We start from the raw sequence: 5853 nt of genomic DNA on the forward strand, positions 1-5853 counted from the left end.
TGCAGGCACTGGCAGATTATAGAAATGTGGTGAAAGAAACAGGTCTAGGATGACAGCAACTGAGCAAGAGATGGGGTCTGTTTGGGGCTGGTACTCTGAGTTTATCTCCTGTATGACTTGTATATGCAGCATGCAGCTTGTGGGTGTGTGTGTGCATGCAGTATGTGGGTTGTGAGGTGTGTGTGTATGCACAGTGTGTGGCTGTCGTGTGTGTGTGTGTGTGCATGCAGTGTGTGATTGTGAGGTGGTGTGTCTGCATGCAGTGTGTGGTTGTGAGGTGGTGTGTGTGCATGCAGGTGCGCTGAGGGGACTGACCGCCCTGCCTGGGGAGAAGTGCTTTTCCTGGAGGGGGAGGAGCTCTTTGCAGAGTTGAGCCCCAGGGCCACAGAACCACCTTGGAGAAGAAAAGGAGGAGGGGAAAGAAGGTTCCTAACTGTGGGCTGGGATGGTTGAGACCCGGAGAAGCTGAGGGGTGGGGCAGAGGAATTCGGAAAAGAAAAAGGATGGAGGTGGGTCCACAAACAAGGTGCATGGTTAGTTGGATGAAGGAGAGAAGGAAGTAAAGACCTCCAGCTCAAGAGTGAGGCAGAGCCTGGTACAAATCCTGACTCTTATCCCTTACAGTTAGTGAGACTTCGCAGTCTCAGTTCCTAACCTGTAGAATTGGGGTAACAGCTATGCTGCCTCACAGGAGCATCGGTAAAGCACGTGTCAGAAGTACTTAATCACTGCCGATCCTCCTTCCACAAGTGGGCTCAAGAGACCCCCCGGGCTTCTTCTCAGAGCTTCCCATTTATGTGTCTTGTCATCTCTGTCCTCAACCCTGCATCTCAAAGGAGGGTTTCTGTCCCCCACTTCCCAGGCCAACCCCTCTCTGTTAGAATTCCTCATGACCGTGACCAGCCAGCTTCCCGGAGCATCACTGAGCAGGCTCTCTTGTACCTGGGGAGGCAGGCCAGAGGAGCCCCCAGGGGCCCTGAGTTACTATGGAGGTTGAACAGCAGAAACTGGGCAAAGGCAGACAACAAAGAAATCGTGATTCCATGTTTGGGACTCTTTCCAGGAATGAAACACCAGGAGGAATGAGTAATGTTGTGTAATTTTATATATTTTATATTATATTTTATATATTAAGTAGTTTTCCTTATCCACAGTTTCACTCTTTTACAGTTCAGTTACCTAAGGTCAGCCACAGTTGGAAAATAGGTGGGTACAGTACTATAACATATTTTGAGAGAGAGAAAGAGAGCATTCACATAACTTTATATTATTACAATTTTCTATTTTGTTTTATTGTTGTTAAACTCTTTTGTTTTGGTTTTGTTTTGTTTTTGTTTTGAGACAGAGTTTCACTTTTGTCACCCAGGCTGGAGAGCAATGGTGTGATCTCGGCTCACTGAAACCTCCACCTTCTAGGTTCAAGCTATTCTCCTTCTGCAGTCTCCCTAGTAGCTGAGATTACAGGTGCCCACCATCACACCCGGCAAATTTTTTTATTTTTAGTAGAGACAAGGTTTCACCATGTTGGCCAGGCTGGTCTCAAACTCCTGATCTCAGGTGATCTTCTTGCCTCAGCCTCCTGAAGTGCTGGGATTACAGGTGTGAGCCACTGTGCCTGGCCTAAACTCTTAACTGTGCCTAATTCATAAATTAAATTTCATCATATGTAGGTATGTATGTATATATATAGGAGAAAAGATAGTATACACAGGGTTTGGTACTATCTAAGTTTCCTGGCATCCACTGGGGCATCTTGGAATGTATCCCCTGAGGTTAAGAGGGGACTTCTGTATATGATAGCTTGTATTTATGTTCTCATTGTTTTCAAAGAGGTACATCAATATCATTGAATTGCATTCACTCAATAGACATATCAGGTAAATGAAAACAAGGAAGAATTCTCTGTGTGAGAATTCTTGGGTATGCTGGCCCCAAGCCCCATGGCTAGTGGCGAGACTGGAACTGGCCATGAACTTGGGATCTCAGCTCCAAACCACTCTCCAGAACTTGTTACTTCTTGGGAATCTTTTGGCTATAAATATGTGAGAGACCAGTGTGAGGATACGCTGGGACCCTCCCTCTGGGGGTCTTGAAGAGTGGGGACTGCCCCCTTCTTTTGTTGTAAGAAAGAGAGATCTGCTCCCGAGATTGAGGCATGGACCAAATAACCTTTAGAGAAGGACAAGAATTGAAAGGAAAATAAATAGGGAAACTAAGAGGAGCTAATATTCATTGATGTTTCCAAAGGGGGAACATTTGGATCTTTTTCTTACTAAAAGCCAGAAGGAAAAGTTAAAAAAAAAAAAAAAAAAAGATACAGTGGAATTATGTTCTCACTGGGAGTGGGGAGGGCTCAATTTGTGGGACATTCTTCTGCCTCGCTGGGGGTGACGCCCTTGTGGAGTGACTTCCAGTCTAAGGAGATGGAGGGAGCGATAAGGGTGAGGTGGGGGTTGTAGATGCCTTGATAAGCGAGGCAGGCCAGGAAAGGAGCACCTGCCAAGGAAACTACAACCCATAAAACTGGTCCTGGGGCAGGGGGGTTGGGACATGGGGGGCCAGCAGGGGAGGAGGCTGGCCCAGTCTGAGCTGCACAGAGCAGGTGTGCAGGGACTTGCTGCCAAGGGCATTGTCCAGGGGTCTGGGGAAGAGAAAGGGGAGGTCCAGTGCTCAGGTCTCCCCTTCCCACCGCCATCCCTGGGCCTTCTCCCTCTCACTTGCCCTTCTCTGCCTACCTTGTCCTCCCCAGTGGGAAGGGCATGGACAAGTAGCCTGGGTGAGGACCACGGTGTCCCCCGCAGTCCCAGCTGGTAGACCAGAGATTTGGAATCTCTCCTGTTCTCTCCTGGCCTTCTCTGCCTACTGTTTCTTCCTCTTGTGATAGTCAATATTACCATTCTATTTTTCCTTTTCTCTCCTTTCTTTTCATGCCTTTCTCAGCTTTCTGCAAGTGAGGACGCCTGCAAACTCTCTCCTTCAGAGAACAGCTTCCCTGCTGCTGATGCACGGTCAGTAATGCCTCCAGGCACCCAGGAGAACTGGGTTGGGGGCACCAAACTACACTGTCAGGTCCCAGAACCCTTCACACCAAAGCAGCCTGACCTCTTATTCTAACATAGTAAGGAGGAGGAGGAAACATAATTCCTAGATTTCCATTTTTAAGAATTACACTCCCACCCCACGTGGCCACAGCCATCTAGGAAAAGGATTCAGGGCCAGGTGTGGTGGCTCATGCCTGTCATCTCAGCACTTTGGGAGGCCGAGGTGGGCACATCACGAGGTCAGGAGTTCGAGACCAGCCTGGCCAACATGGTGAAACGCTGTCTCTACTAAATTAAAAAAAAAAAAAAAAAAAAATTAGCTGGGCAAGGTGGCAGCCATCTGTAATCCCAGCTACTCAGAAGGCTGAGGCAGGAGAATCACTTGAATCCAAGAGGTGGAGGTTGCAGTGAGCCAAAATCACACCATTGCACTCCAGCCTGGGCGACAGTATGAGAGACTCCGTCTAAAAAAAAAAAAAAAAAAAAAAGGAAATAAAAGAAAAGGATTCAAATAATATACCTTAAAACTAATTGTGGTCAGGTGCAGTGGCTCACACCTGTAATCCCAGCACTTTGGGAGGTCAAGGCGGGCAGATCACCTGAGGTCGGGAGTTCGAGATCAGCCTGACCAACAGAAAGAAACCCTATCTCTACTAAAAATACAAAATGAGCTGGGTGTGGTGGCACATGCCTGTAATCCCAGCTACTTGGGAGGCTGAGACAGGAGAATCACTTGAACCCAGGAGGCGGAGGTTGCGGGTGAGCCGAGATCGTGCCATTGCACTCCAGTCTGGGCAACAAGAGCGAGACTCCATCTCAAAAAAAACAAAGTGATTATCACTGGATGGTGGAATCATTAGCCTTTTGGGGGTTTTGTATTTTTCTGTATTTTATACTTTTGTAATAAGAAAAAGTATTTAAGGGATTCCCTGTTTTCTGCAAGAATTTATCTCTTTCAACACTGGGTGGGGGGGTGGTGTCAGGTGGGTGGTGGTGGTAAGGAAATGGAAGTAATGGAAACAACTCAGTTATTTCCACTCAAGCCTGCCCGGGAGGCAATTCTCACCCCAGCCACCCCACCCATTCATTCCCACAGAGCGGGAGATGGCTTCTCTTTTTGCCAGGAAACCAAGAGGCTCCTCCCCCAAAAATAGCCAGGAGGGAGGAGATTAGTGGTGGTTTTTTCCATTCAAGCATCATTCTTTGGATCTCAGGTCAATGGGTTCAAGGTAGGGGTGAGCAGGGTCACCTGCCTACTTGAATCTTTCCTTACTCACCTTCAAGTGACCTCCTGTACCACTCCCCAGTCCCTCGTCATCTGGCTTGGACCATCAGGAAGTGTAAGAGATGGTGCTGCCGTATGCGAGAGAGCATCCATGTGGGCATGTCTGCTAACACAAGTAACCTCTGTGGGAAAGCATCTCCTTGTATGTTTCTCTGTCTGCAGTTCGCTCTTGCGGAAAGGGTACCTGTCTCTGCAGTGTCCTTGGACCTGCCTGTGGTGTTTCATTCAGGTCTGGTATGCATGGATGAGCAGGAGCAGTGTGAACTGGTTATGAGAGTTCAGGAGTGACTAAAGTCTCCTCTTGCCTGTCTTAGCAGCCATCCTGCATCTCATGGCCCGCGTCTCTGTTGCTAGTTTTTGAAAAAAGGTCTTCATTCTGTCTCCCTAACTCACAACCCTCCAACCATCTCTGCCCAAGAAGCAGTTGGGGGTGATTACCCACAGCCGGTTGCTGCCAACACATCTGTGCTCGCCAGGCTCATGGGCAGGAGGCACATCCAGGTACTGAGGCACGATTCTTCCAGATCTGTTATTTGGGATCCTAGACTCCCTGCCACACTGCGGCTTCTCTGCAGACTCTAACTCCTTCCGCCAGCAATAAGGTTGGAGATGAGTCTCTAACAACCTTTTCTTTCTGTCTAAGAGTACAGAAAGGTGTAAAATGAAAGAAGAGGCTGTTTCAGCCTGGTGGTACAAGAGGGCAAAGGCTAGAAAAGGGGGAAAACCAGGGGAGGGTGAAGAGAGGGTGTGAATGAGTCCTACTGGCTGCAAGGCACCCTGCTCTGTCTCTCTCTCTCTCTCTCTGATCACTCTCTCTTCATCTGTCTCTCTGTCTCTACGTCTCTATCTCTCTCTGTTTCTACCCCTCAGTTTCTGCCTGTCTCTGTCTCTTTCTCTTTTTCTATGTCTCTGTCTGTCTCTGCCTGTCTTATGCCTGTCTCTGTTTCCCTGTCTCTGTCTTTTATACACACACAGAGCATGTGCCCTTGCCCATCCTCGCCCTGTGCTCCTCCCATCTTTATTTTCTGGCAGACCCATGCTTCATGTAGAGCAGCATGTTCATGCCCATGACTTGAGAATCCTGGCTGGCACGTCTGTTCTGGGCCTCATCCTATGCAAACCACTCTTGTTACAGAAAGGCCACATGGAATAGTGGGAAGATATCATATTTAAAAGTAAAAGTTAATCAAGAATCCTTTTCTGCCCCTTAATATTTGGGTGATTTTGAGTGAGAGAGTCATTTTTTCTTTGAGCCTCAGTTTCCTCATGCATATAATGGATATGAGAACACTATGATTTTGCAGTCCTGGTTGCTACGTGGATCTAATAGTGTAATGGATATGAATGTACCTTGCAAACTCTTAAGTCATTTCTGTTACTAAATACAGGATGACCCACTGTGTTCATCTTGGAAGCCTCTGCCATGCCTTTGGCTGTGCTCTATTCTCGTGCCTGGCCATGGAATGCTCTAGTGAGCCGGAATGAAGGTCAGGCCCATGGCTGTGATGTCACAGAACATGTGAAGTC

The sequence above is a fragment of the Chlorocebus sabaeus genome, chromosome 21 (genome assembly GCF_047675955.1).
Source record: "Chlorocebus sabaeus isolate Y175 chromosome 21, mChlSab1.0.hap1, whole genome shotgun sequence".
NCBI classification, from domain to species: Eukaryota; Metazoa; Chordata; class Mammalia; order Primates; family Cercopithecidae; genus Chlorocebus; species Chlorocebus sabaeus.